Source organism: Eriocheir sinensis, unplaced genomic scaffold, assembly GCF_024679095.1.
Source record: "Eriocheir sinensis breed Jianghai 21 unplaced genomic scaffold, ASM2467909v1 Scaffold538, whole genome shotgun sequence".
Lineage (NCBI taxonomy): Eukaryota > Metazoa > Arthropoda > Malacostraca > Decapoda > Varunidae > Eriocheir > Eriocheir sinensis.
The window spans coordinates 98,591-112,802 of NW_026111874.1; positions in this window are offsets into that span (position 1 = coordinate 98,591).

A 14,212-nucleotide genomic window follows, 5' to 3' on the forward strand; every position below is an offset into this window, starting at 1 on the left:
AAATTTGCGTTATTTTATGTGTATTTTGTATATGTTTTCTCATTCAAATTTATATTATTTCATTGGTATTTTGTTTATTTATTTTGATACGAATTACATGATTATATGTGTATTTTGTACATATTTTTTATACGTATTTACATTATTTAATGTGTATTTTGTTTATATATTATTATACAAATTTACGTTATTATATGTCTATTTGTATAAATATTTTCATACAAATTTACTTTATTTTATGTATTTTGTATATATATTTCAATTCAAATTTAGCTTATTTTGTGTGTATTTTGTATATCTATTTTCATACAAATTTAATTATTTTTGTGTATTTTTTAATATAGTTTTATTTACGTTATTTTATGTGTATTTCGTATATTTATATTTATGCAAATACACATTTTTTAATTGGTAGTTTGTTTATTTATTTTGATACGAATCTACATTATTTTATGTGTATTTTGTATACATTTTTTATACGTATTTACTTAATTTTATGTGTATTTTGTATATGTATTTTTATAGAAATCTACGTTATTTTATGAGTATTCGTATATATATTTTGAAACAAATTTACATTGTTTTATATGTATTTTGCATATCTATTTCAATACAAATTTACCTTATTGTGTGTGTATTTTGTAAATTTATTTTAATAGAAATATAATTTTTTTATGTGTATATTTGTATATATATTTTTATAAAAAAAAGGCGTTATTTATTGGGTATTTTGCTTCTTTATTTTCATACAATTTTACATTATTTTATTGGTATTTTGTTTATTTAGTTTGATACGAATTACATAATTATATGTGCATTTTGTACATAATTTTTATACTGATTTACATTACTTAATTTGTATTTTGTTGATATATTTTTAAACAAATTTACGTTATTATATGTATTTTTATAAATATTTTGATACAAATTTATATTATTTTATGTATTTTGCATATACATTTCAATTCAAATTTAGCTTATTTTATCTGTATTCTGTATATCTATTTTCATACGAATTTAATTACTTCTGTGTATTTTTGTATTAGTATTATACAAATTTACGTTATTTTATGTGTATTTTTATATTTATATTGATACAAATACACATTCCTTTATTGGTATTTTGTTTATTTATTTAGATACGAATTTACATTATTTTATGTGTATTTTTTATACATTTTTTTTATACGTATTTACTTCATTTTATGTGTATTTTGTATATATATTTTTATTTAAATCTACGTTATTTTATATGTATTCGAATATATATTTTGAAACAAATTTACATTGTTTTATATGTATTTTGCATATCTATTTCAATACAAATTTATCTTATTGTATGTGTATTTTGTATATTTATTTTAATACAAATTTAATTTTTTTATGATTTTTTTTATAAATATTTTTATAAAAAAAAAAGCGTTATTTTATGGGTATTTTGCTTCTTTATTTTCATACAAATTTATATTATTTTATTAATATTCTGTGTATCTATTTTGATACGATTTTACTTTATTCTATTTGTGTTTTGTATATATTTTTTTATACAAATTTACGTTATTCTAAGTGTATTTGTTTATGTATTTTCATTCAAATTTACATTATTTTATGTATATTTTGAATATGTATGTCAATATAAATTTACCTACTTCTATGTGTATTTTGTATATTTATTTTCATACAAATTTAAATTATTTTTGTGTATTTTTGTATATAGTTTTATACAAATTTAGGTTACTTTATGTGTATTTTGTATATTTATTTTCATACAAATACACATTCTTTTTTGATATTTTGTTTATTTATTTTGACGCGAATTTACATTATTTAATGTGTATTTTGTATATATATTTTTATACGTATTTACATCACTACATGTGTATTTTGTATATATATTCCTATAGAAATCTACGTTATTTTATGTTTATTCGTATATATAATTTGAAACAAATTTACACTGTTTTATGTGTATTTTGCATATTTTTTCAATACAAATTTTCCTTATTGTATGTGCATTTTGATTATTAATTTTAATACAAATTTAATTATTCTATGTGTATTTTTGTATATGTATTTGTAAAAAAAATATGCTTTATTTTATGGGTATTTTGCATCTTTATTTTCATACAAATTTAAATTATTATATTGATATTCTGTGTACTTATTTTGATACGATTTTACATTATTCTATGTGTATTTTGTATATGAGTTTCAATACAAATTTACCTAATTTCATTTGTATTTTGTGTGTTTATTTTCATACAAATTTAAATTATTTTTGTGTATTTTTGTATGTATTTTTTATATATATTTTTATAGAAATTTACGTTTTTTTGTGTGTATTCGTATATATATTTTGAAATAAATTTACATTGTTTTATGTGTGTTTTGCATATCTATATCAATACAAATTTACAATATTGAACGTGCATTTTTTTTATTTATTTTAATTCAAATTTAATTATTTGATGTGTGTTTTTTTATACATATTTTTATAAAAATATGCTTTTTTATGGGTATTTTGCATCTCTATTTTCATACAAATTTATATTATTTTATTGATATTCTCTGTATTTATTTTGATACGATTTTACATTATTCTATGTGTATTTTGTAAGTATTTTATTTTACATATTTACATGCACATGGTACAGAAATGCACGTAAAATAAAGTAAATTTATATAAAAATATATATACAAAACACACATTGAATAATGTAAATGCGTAAAAAAAATATGTATACAAAATACCTATGAAATAATCTAAATTCTCATCGAATTAAATTAACAAAATACCAATAAAATAATGTAATTTTTTGGATGAAAATATATATAGAAAATACACATAAAATAACCTAAATACAAATACAAATATACACATAAAATAATTTAATATAAAATGAAATAAAATACAAAATAAACATAAAATAAGGTAAATTTGTAATTAAATATATGTACAAAATACACGTAAAATACTGTAAATTTATATGAAAATATATATACAAATGCATTTAAAATACCATGAATTTGTATTTAAATATATATTCAAAATAAATATCAAATAATGTAAATGCGTATAAAAATATATATACTAAGTACATATAAAATAATGTAAACTCGCATCAAAATAAATCAACAAAATACCAATAAAATAATATATATTTGAAGGAAAATAAATTTACAAAATACACATAACATAACTAGAATTTGTATTAAAATATATACAAAGATACTTAGAAATAATTTGAATTTGTATGAAAATATATATACAAAATACAAATAAAACTAGGTAAATTTCTTTTGAAATATACATATACAAAATACCAATAAAATATTGTAAATTTTTGTCATAATATTTAAACAAATACACATAAAATAACGTAAATTTCTATGAAAAATATATACAAAATACACATAGAATAATGTCAAATCGTATCAATATGAATGAGCAGAATATCAATAAAATAATGTAAATTTATATGAAAATAAAAATGCAAAATACCTATAAAATAAAGCATATTTTTATAAAAATACATATACAAAAATACACATAGAATAATTAGATTTTCTTAAAATTAATATACAAAATGCATATACAAAAAGGTATATTTGTATTGAAAAAAAATGCAAAATACACATAAAAGTTTAAATTTGTTTAAAAATTATATCCGAATACACATAAAATAACGTAGATTTCAATAGAAATATATATACAAAATACACATGAAAAGATGTAAATACGTATTAAAAATATATATACAAAATACGCATTAAATAATGTAAATTAGTTTCAAAATAAATAAACAAAATATCAATAAAAGAATGTGTATTTGTATGAAAATAGATATACAAAATACACATAAAATAACCTGAGTTTGTATAAAACTACATACAAAAATACACAAAAATAATTAAAATTTATATAAAAATAAATAAACAAAATACACATCAAATTAGGTAAATTTGTATTGAAATACATATACAAAATACACATAAAATAATATAGATTTGATTGAAAATATATAAACAAAATAACGTAAATTTGCATCAAATATATATACAAAATACACATTAAATAATGTAAATATGAATATATATATATATATATATATATATATATATATATATATATATATATATATATATATATATATATATATATATATATATATATATATATATATATATATATATATATATATATATATAAAACACAAATAGAATAATGTAAAATCGTATCAAAATAAATACACAGAATATTAATAAAATAATGTAAATTTGTATGAAAATTAAGATGCAAAATACCCATAAAATAACGCATTTTAAAAAAAATATATATATACGAAAACTCAAAAAATATTTGATTTTGTATTAAAATAAATATACAAAATTCACATACAATAAGGTAAATTTGTATTGAAATGGATATGCAAAATAAATATAAAACAATGTAAATTTGTCTCAAAATATATATAGGAATACACATAAAATAACGTAGATTTCTATAAAAATATATATAAAAAATACATTTAAAATTAAGTAAATACGTATAAAAAATGTATACAAAATACACATAAAATAATGTAAACTCGTATCAAAATAAATAAACAAAATACTAATAAAAGAATGTGTTTTTGTATAAATATAAATATACAAAATACACATAAAATAACGTAAATTTATATAAAACTATATACAAAAATACACAAAAATAATTAAATTTGTATGAAAATATATATAAAAAATACACATAAAATAAGCTAATTCTGAATTGAAATATATATACAAAATACATAAAATAATGTAAACTTGTATCAAAATAATTATACAAATACACATATAATAACGTAAATTTGTTTGAAAATAGATATACAAAATACACATAAAGTTAGGCAAATTTGTATTGAAATACACATAAAAAACACACATAAATAATGTAAATTTGTATGAAAATATATAAACAAATACACATAAAATAACGTAAATTTGGAAAAAAATATATATACAAAATATACATTAAATATTTTAAATATGTATAAAAATATATATACAAAATACTCATAAAATAATGTTCAATCGTATCAAAATAAATAAACAGAATATCAATAAAATAATGTAAATTTTTATGAAAATATATACAAAAAATACACATAAAAAATGTAAATACGTAGAAAAATATATATACAAAATATTCATAAAATAATGTAGATTCGTATCAAAATAAATAAACAAAATTCCAATAAAAGAATGTATATTTGTAGGAAAATATATATACAAAATACAACTAAAATAACTAAAATTTGTATAAAAATATATAAAAAAATACACAAAAATAGTTTACATTTGTCTGAAAATATATATGCAAATTACACATAAAGCTAGGCAAATTTGTATTGAAATACATATATAAAACAAACATTAATAATGTAGATTTGTATGAAAATATATAAACAAATACACATAAAATAACGTAAATTTGGAAGAAAAAAAAATTCAAAATATACATTAAATATTTTAAATATGTATAAAAATATATATACAAAATACTCATAAAATAATGTTAAATCGTATCTAAATAAATAAACAGAATATCAATAAAATAATGTATATTTGTATGAAAATAAAGATGCAAAATAATCATATAATAACGCATATTTATATAAAAATATATATACAAAAATACATATAAAATAATTAAATTTGTATTGAAATAAATATACAAAATGCACACACAATAAAGTAAATTTGTATTGAAATAGATTTGCAAAATACACATCAATAATGTAAATTTGTATCAAAATATATATATATATATATATATATATATATATATATATATATATATATATATATATATATATATATATATATATATATATATATATATATATATATATATATATATATATATATATATATATATATATATATATATATATATATATATATATATATATATATATATATATATATATATATATATATATATATATATATATATATATATATATATATATATATATATATATATATATATATATATATATATATATATATATATATATATATATATATATATATATATATATATATATATATATATATATATATATATATATATATATATATATATATATATATATATATATATATATATATATATATATATATATATATATATATATATATGTAAATATTTATAAAAATATATATATACGAAATACACATAGAATAATGTTAAATCGTATCAAAATAAATAAACAGATTATCAATAAAATAGTGTAAATTTGTATGAAAATAAAGATGCAAAATACACATAATAACGCATATTTGCATAAAAATATATATACAAAAAAACACATAAAATAATTTAATTTGTATTAAAATAAATATACAAAATGCACATACAATAAAGTAAATTTGTATTGAAATAGATATGCAAAATACACATCAATAATGTAAATTTGTATCAAAATATATATTCGAATACACATAAAATAGAGTAGATTTCTATGAAAATATACATACACAATACATATAAAATGATGTTAATAAGTATAGAATTATATATATATCAAATACACCAAAAATAATTTAAATTCGTATCAATATAAATAAACAAAATTCCGATAAAAAACTTATATATGTAGGAAAATAAATATACAAAATACACATAAAATAACGAAAATTTGTATAAATATATATACAAAAAAAATAGTATCAATTTGTATGAAAATAGATATACAAAATACACATATATTTAGTTAAATTTGAATTTAAATACATGTACAAAATATACATAAAATAATGTAAATTTGTATGAAATGAAAACAAATACACATAAAATAACGTACATTTATTTAAAATATATATACAAAATACACATAGAATAATGTAAAATCGTATCAAAATAGGTACACAGGATATCAATAAAATAATTTATATTTGTATGAAAATAAAGATGCAAAATACCCATAAAATAAAGCATATCTTTTTTTAAAAGTACATATACAAAAATACAAAGAGAATAATTAAATTTGTATTAAAATTAATATACAAAAAGCACATACAATAAGGTAAATTTGTATTGAAAAAATTTGCAAAATACACATAAAACAGTGTAAATTTGTTTTAAAATATATATACGAATACACATAAAATAACGTAGATTTCTATAGGAATATATATAAAAAATACACATGAATGTATGTAAATACGTATAAAAATATATATACAAAATACACATTAAATGATGTAAATTCGCTTCAAAATAAATAAACAAAATATCAATAAAAGAATGTGTATTTGTATGAAAATAGATATACAAAATACACATAAAAAAACCTAAATTTGTATAAAACTATATACAAAAATACACAAAAATAATTAAAATTTGTATGAAAATAAATATACAAAATACACATAAAATTAGGTAAATTTGTATTGAAATATATATACAAAATGCACATAAAATAATGTAAATTTGAATGAAAATACATAAACAAATACACTTAAAATAACGTAAATTTGTATAAAAAAAATATAAACAAAACACAAATAGAATAATGTAAAATCGTATCAAAATAAAAACACAGAATATTAATAAAATAATGTAAATTTGTATGAAAATAAAGAAGCAAATTACTCATAAAATAACGCATTTTTATATAAAAATATATATACCAAAATACACATAAAAAACTGAAATTTGTATTAAACCAAATATTCAAAATACACATACAATAAGGTAAATTTGTATTGAAATAGATATGCAAAATACATATAAAACAATGTAAATTTGTTTCAAAATATATATACGAATACACATAAAATAACGTAGATTTCTATAAAAAAATATATACAAAATACACATAAAATGAAGTAAATACGTATAAAAAAATGTATACAAAATACACATAAAATAATGTAAATTCGTATCACAATAAATAAACTAAATACCAATAAAAGAATGTGTATTTGTATAAATATAAATATACAAAATACACATAAAATAACGTAAATTTATATAAAACTATATACAAAAATACACAGAAGTAATTAAATTTGTATGAAAATAGATGTACAAAATACACACAAAATAAGCTAAATTTGAATTAAAATATATATACAAAATATATAAAATAAAGTAAATTTGCATCAAAATATTTATACAAATACACATATAATAACGTAAATTTGAATGAAAATATATAAATAAAAAACATATTAAATAATGTAAATACGTATAAAAAATATGTACAAAATACATATATAATCATAAATTCGTATCAAAATATATAAACAAAATACCAATAAAATAATATAAATTTGTATGAGTAAACATATACAAAATACTCATAAAATAACGCAAATTTCTATAAAAATATATGTACAAAAATGCACATTAAATATATTTGCATAAAAGTATATATACAAAACAGACATTAGATAATGTAAATGAGTATAAAAATATGTATACAAAATATCTATGAAATAATCTGAACTCGTATCAAATTAAATTAAGAAAATACCAATAAAATAATGTAATTTTGAATGAAAATATATAGAGAAAATACACATAAAATAACCTAAATACCAATACAAATATACACATAAAATAATTTAGAATTGAATGAAATAAATATAAAAAATAAACATAAAATAAGGTATTTTTGTAATGAAATATATGTAAAAATACACATAAAATAATATAAATTTGTATGAAAATATATATACAAATACACATAAAATAACATAAATTTTTATAAAAATTGTATCAAAATATATACGAATATACACAATAAAATAACCTAAGTTTTTTAATGAGAATGTATACACAAAATACACATAAAATAATTTAAATACGTAGAAAAATATATATACAAAATACACATAAAATAATGTAAATTTGTAGCAAAATAAATAAAAAAAATTCCAATAAAAGAATGTATATTTGTAGAAAAATATATATACAAAATATAAATAAAGTAACTAAAATTTGTATAAAAATATATACAAAAATACACAAAAATAATTTAAATTTGTTTGAAAATAAATAAGCAAAATACACATAAAGTTAGGCAAATTTGTATTGAAATACATATACAAAACACACATCAAATAATGTAAATTTGTATGAAAATATATAAACAAATACACATAAAATAACGTAAATTTGGATAAAATATATATACAAAATATACATTAAATATTTTAAATATGTATAAAAATATGTATACAAAATACTCATAAAATAATGTTAAATCGTATCAAAATAAATAAACAGAATATCAATAAAATAATATAAATTTGTATGAAAATAAAGATGCAAAATACCCATATAATAACCAATATTTGTGTAAAAATATATATACTAAAATACATATAAATAATTAAATTTGTATTAAAATAAATATACAAAATGCACATACAATAAAGTAAATTTGTATTGAAATACATCAATACATACAATACATACATGAAAAACATCAATAATGTAAATTTGGATATAAATATATATACGAAAACTCATAAAATAGAGTAAATTTCTATGAAAATATACATACAAAATACATATAAAAGGATGTAAATAAGTATAAAAAATATATATACCAAATATACATCAAATAATGTAAATTCGTATCAAAATAAATAAAAAAAACTCCGATAAAAGAACGTATATTTGTAGGAAAATAAATATGCAAAATACACATAAAGTAACGAAAATTTATATAAAAATATATACAAAAATACACAAAAATAATTTCTATTTCTATGAGAATAGATATACAAAATACACATATAATTAGTTAAAATTGAATTTAAATACAAGTACAAAATGCACATAAAATAATGTAAATTTGTATGAAATGAAAACTCACCTTCTCTTCCTTACCGAAACACAGGTTTCTGAGGGTACTGACAGCAATCTCTACTGTGTTCCCTCCTACTATCTCTATCCTAAATTTCAATCCAAAGCTGGATGTTGCGCCTACGTGCGCAACGACATCACTTGCTCTCGTGCCCACGACCTTGACTCTTCTGAATTTTCCACCATCTGGTTAAGACTTCACTGTCATTCTATTACTAAATACATCTGTGCTGTTTATCTCTCACCTAACTCTACCAACTATGTAAAATTCTTTGACTATTTGAATTCTAAAGTGGAGCACATCTTGACCCACTCTCCCTTCGCTGAAATCTCCATCCTAGGATATTTCAATGTTCACCACCAGCTTTGGCTTTCATCCTCTTTCACTGACCATCCTGGTGAACAAGCCTACAACTTTGCTATCCTCAACGACCTAGAGCAGTTGGTCCAGCACCCTACACGTATTCCCGACCGTCTTGGAGATCGGCCCAACATTCTAGACCTCTTCCTTACCTCAAACCCTTCTGCTTATTCTGTCAAACTGTTCTCTCCGTTGGGCTCCTCCGATCACAATCTTATTTCTGCATCCTGTCCTATCGCTCCTGTACACCCTCTGGACCCACCGAAGAGGCGATGCTTCTGGCATTTTGCTTCAGCTCGGTGGGACAACCTGAGGATGTACTTTCCGATTTCCCGTGGAATGATTATTGCTTCCAGGATAGAGACCCTCTGTGTGTGCTCAGCGCATCACAGAGGTGATTGTCTCTGGAATGGAGGCATACATTCCTCGTTCTTTCTACTCCTCACGCAAAAAGCCTTGGTTTAATCACGCTTGGTCTCGTGCTGTCAATGATAGAGAGGTAGCGCAAACTAGGTACCAGAGCCTTCAAACTAATGCTAATTATGAACTTTACATTTCTGCCCGAAATCGTGCCAAATCTATTCTCCGACTAACCAAAAATTCTTTCATTAATAGAAAATGTCAAAACCTTGCTTTCTCTAACTCTTCCCGTGACTTCTGACCTCTAGCCAAAACATCTCCTCCAACTTCACTTCTTCATCTTTCCTCCACTCAGTCCTGACGGCAACACTGCCGTCTCATCTATCTCTAAGGCTGAACTCTTCTCAAACTTTTCCTAAAACTCCACTCTGGACGATTCTGGGCATATTCCTCCTACTCATCCCCCTCTGACTCCTTTATGCCTGTTATAAAGATTCTTCAAAATGATGTTTTCTATGCCCTCTGGCCTCAATCCTCAGAAGGCTTATGGACCTGATGGAGTGCCTCCTATTGTCCTTAAAACTGTGCCTCCGTGTCAACCTGCCTGGTCAAACTCTTTCGCCTCTGCCTGTCAACATCTACCTTTCCTTCTTGCTGGAAGTATGCCTTCATACAGCCTGTACCTAAGAAGGGTGACCGCTCAATCCCTCAAACTACCGTCCTATTGCTTTACTTTCTTGTCTATCTAAAGCTTTTGAATCAATCCTTAACCGGAAGATTCAAGCACCTTCCACTTCTGACCTTCTATCTGATCGCCAGTATGGGTTCCGCAAGGAGCGTTCTACTGGTGATCTCCTAGCCTTCTTAACTGACTCTTGGTCATCCTCTCTTAGCCGTTTCGGTGAAACTTTTGCTATTGCGCTGGACATATCAAAAGCTTTTGATAGGGTCTGGCACAAATCTTTGCTTTCAAAACTACCCTCCTACGGTTTCTATCCTTCTCGAGGTACCTTAATCTCCAGTATCCTAACTAACCGTTCTATTTCTGCCGTGGTAGACGGTCACTGTTCTTCTCCTAAATCTATTCCCACTCTTTTTCTGTTGTTCATTGATGATCTTCTTTCCAAAACGAACTGTCCTATCCATTCCTACGCCGATGATTCCACTCTGCATTATTCAACTTCTTTTAATAGAAGACCCACCCTTCAGGAACTTAACGACTCAAGGCTGGAGACTGCAGAACGCTTAGCCTCAGACCTTACTATTATTTCCGATTGGGGCAAGAAGAACCTGGTGTCCTTCAACGCCTCAAAAACACAGTTTCTCCACCTATCCACTCGACACAATCTTCCAAACAACTATCCCCTATTCTTTGACAACACCCAGCTATCACCTTCCTCAACACTAAACATTCTCGGTCTATCCTTAACTCAAAATCTCAACTGGAAACTTCATATCTCATCTCTTACTAAATCAGCTTCCTCGAGGCTGGGCGTTTTGTAGCGTCTCCGCCAGTTCTTCTCCCCTGCACAGTTGCTGTCCATATACAGGGGCCTTGTCCGCCCTCGTATGGAGTATGCATCTCATGTGTGGGGGGGCTCCACTCACACAGCTCTTCTGGACAGAGTGGAGGCTAAGGCTATTCGTCTCAACAGCTCTCCTCCTCATACTGATAGTCTTCTACCTCTTAAATTCCGCCGCAATGTTGCCTCTCTTTCTATCTTCTATCGATATTTCCACGCTGACTGCTCTTCTGAACTTGCTAACTGCATGCCTCCCCTCCCATGGCCCCGCTGCACTCGACTTTCTACTCATGCTCATCCCTATACTGTCCAAACCCCTTATGCAAGAGTTAACCAGCATCTTCACTCTTTCATCCCTCACGCTGGCAAACTCTGGAACAATCTTCTTTCATCTGTATTTCCTCCTGCCTACGACTTAAACTCTTTCAAGAGGAGGGTATCAGGACACCTCTCCTCCCAAAACTGACCTATCTTTCGGCCACCTCTTTGGATACTATTTAGGAGCAGTGAGTAGCAGGCTTTTTTTCATTAATGTTTGCTTTTGTGCCCTTGAACTGTCTCCTTTGCTGTAAAAAAAAAAAAAAACATAATTAGTTAAATTTATATTTAAATACTTGTATAAAAAAATAATGTAAATTTGTATGAAAACATAAAGTATATATATATATATAAATATATATATATATATATATATATATATATATATATATATATATATATATATATATATATATATATATATATATATATATATATATATATATATATATATATATATATATATATATATATATATATATATATATATATATATATATATATATATATATATATATATATATATATATATATATATATATATATATATATATATATATATATATATATATATATATATATATATATATATATATATATATATATATATATATATATATATATATATATAAAATAAACATAAAATAATGTAAAATAGAATCAAAATAAATAAACAGAATATCAATAAAATAATGTAAATTTGTATGAAAATAAAGATGCAAAACATCCATATAATAACGCATATTTGCATAAAAATATATATACAAAAATACATATAAAATAGTTAAATTTGTATTAATATAAATATACAAAATGCACGCACAATGAAGTAAATTTGTATGGAATTAGATATGCAGATTACACATCAATAATGTAAATTTGTTTCAAAATATATATGCGAATACTTATAAAATAGAGTAAATTTCTATGAAAATATACATACAAAATAGATATACAAAATACACATATAACTAGTTAAATTCGTATTTAAATACATGTACAAAAAACACTTAAAATAATGTAAATTTGTATGAATTGAAAACAAATACACATAAAATAACGAACATTTTATATAAAATATATATACAAATACACATAAAATAATGTAAAATCATATCAAAATAAATACACAGAATATCAATAAAATAATGTAAATTTGTATGAAAATAAAGATGCAAAATACCCATAAAATAAAGCATATTTTTATAAAAATACATATACAAAAATACACATAGAATAATCAAATTTGTATTAAAATTAATATACAAAATGCACATACAATAAAGTAAATTTTTATTGAAAAAATATGCAAAATACACATAAAACAATGTAAATTTGTTTCAAAATATATATACGAATACACATAAAATAACGTAGATTTCTATAGAAATATATATACAAAATACACATGAAATTATGTAAATACGTATAAAAATATATATACAAAATACACATTAAATAATGTAAATTCGTGTCAAAATAAATAAACAAAATATCCTGAAAAGAATGTGTATTTGTATGAAAATAAATATATAAAATACACATAAAATAACCTAAATTTGTATAAAACTATATACAAAAATACACAAAAATAATTTAAACTTGTATGAAAATAAACATACAAAAAACACATAAAATTAGGTAAGTTTATATTGAAATACATATACAAAATACACATAAAATAATGTATATTTGAATGAAAATATATAAATATATACACTTAAAATAACGTAAATTTGCATCAAATATATAAACAAAATACACATTAAATAATGTAAA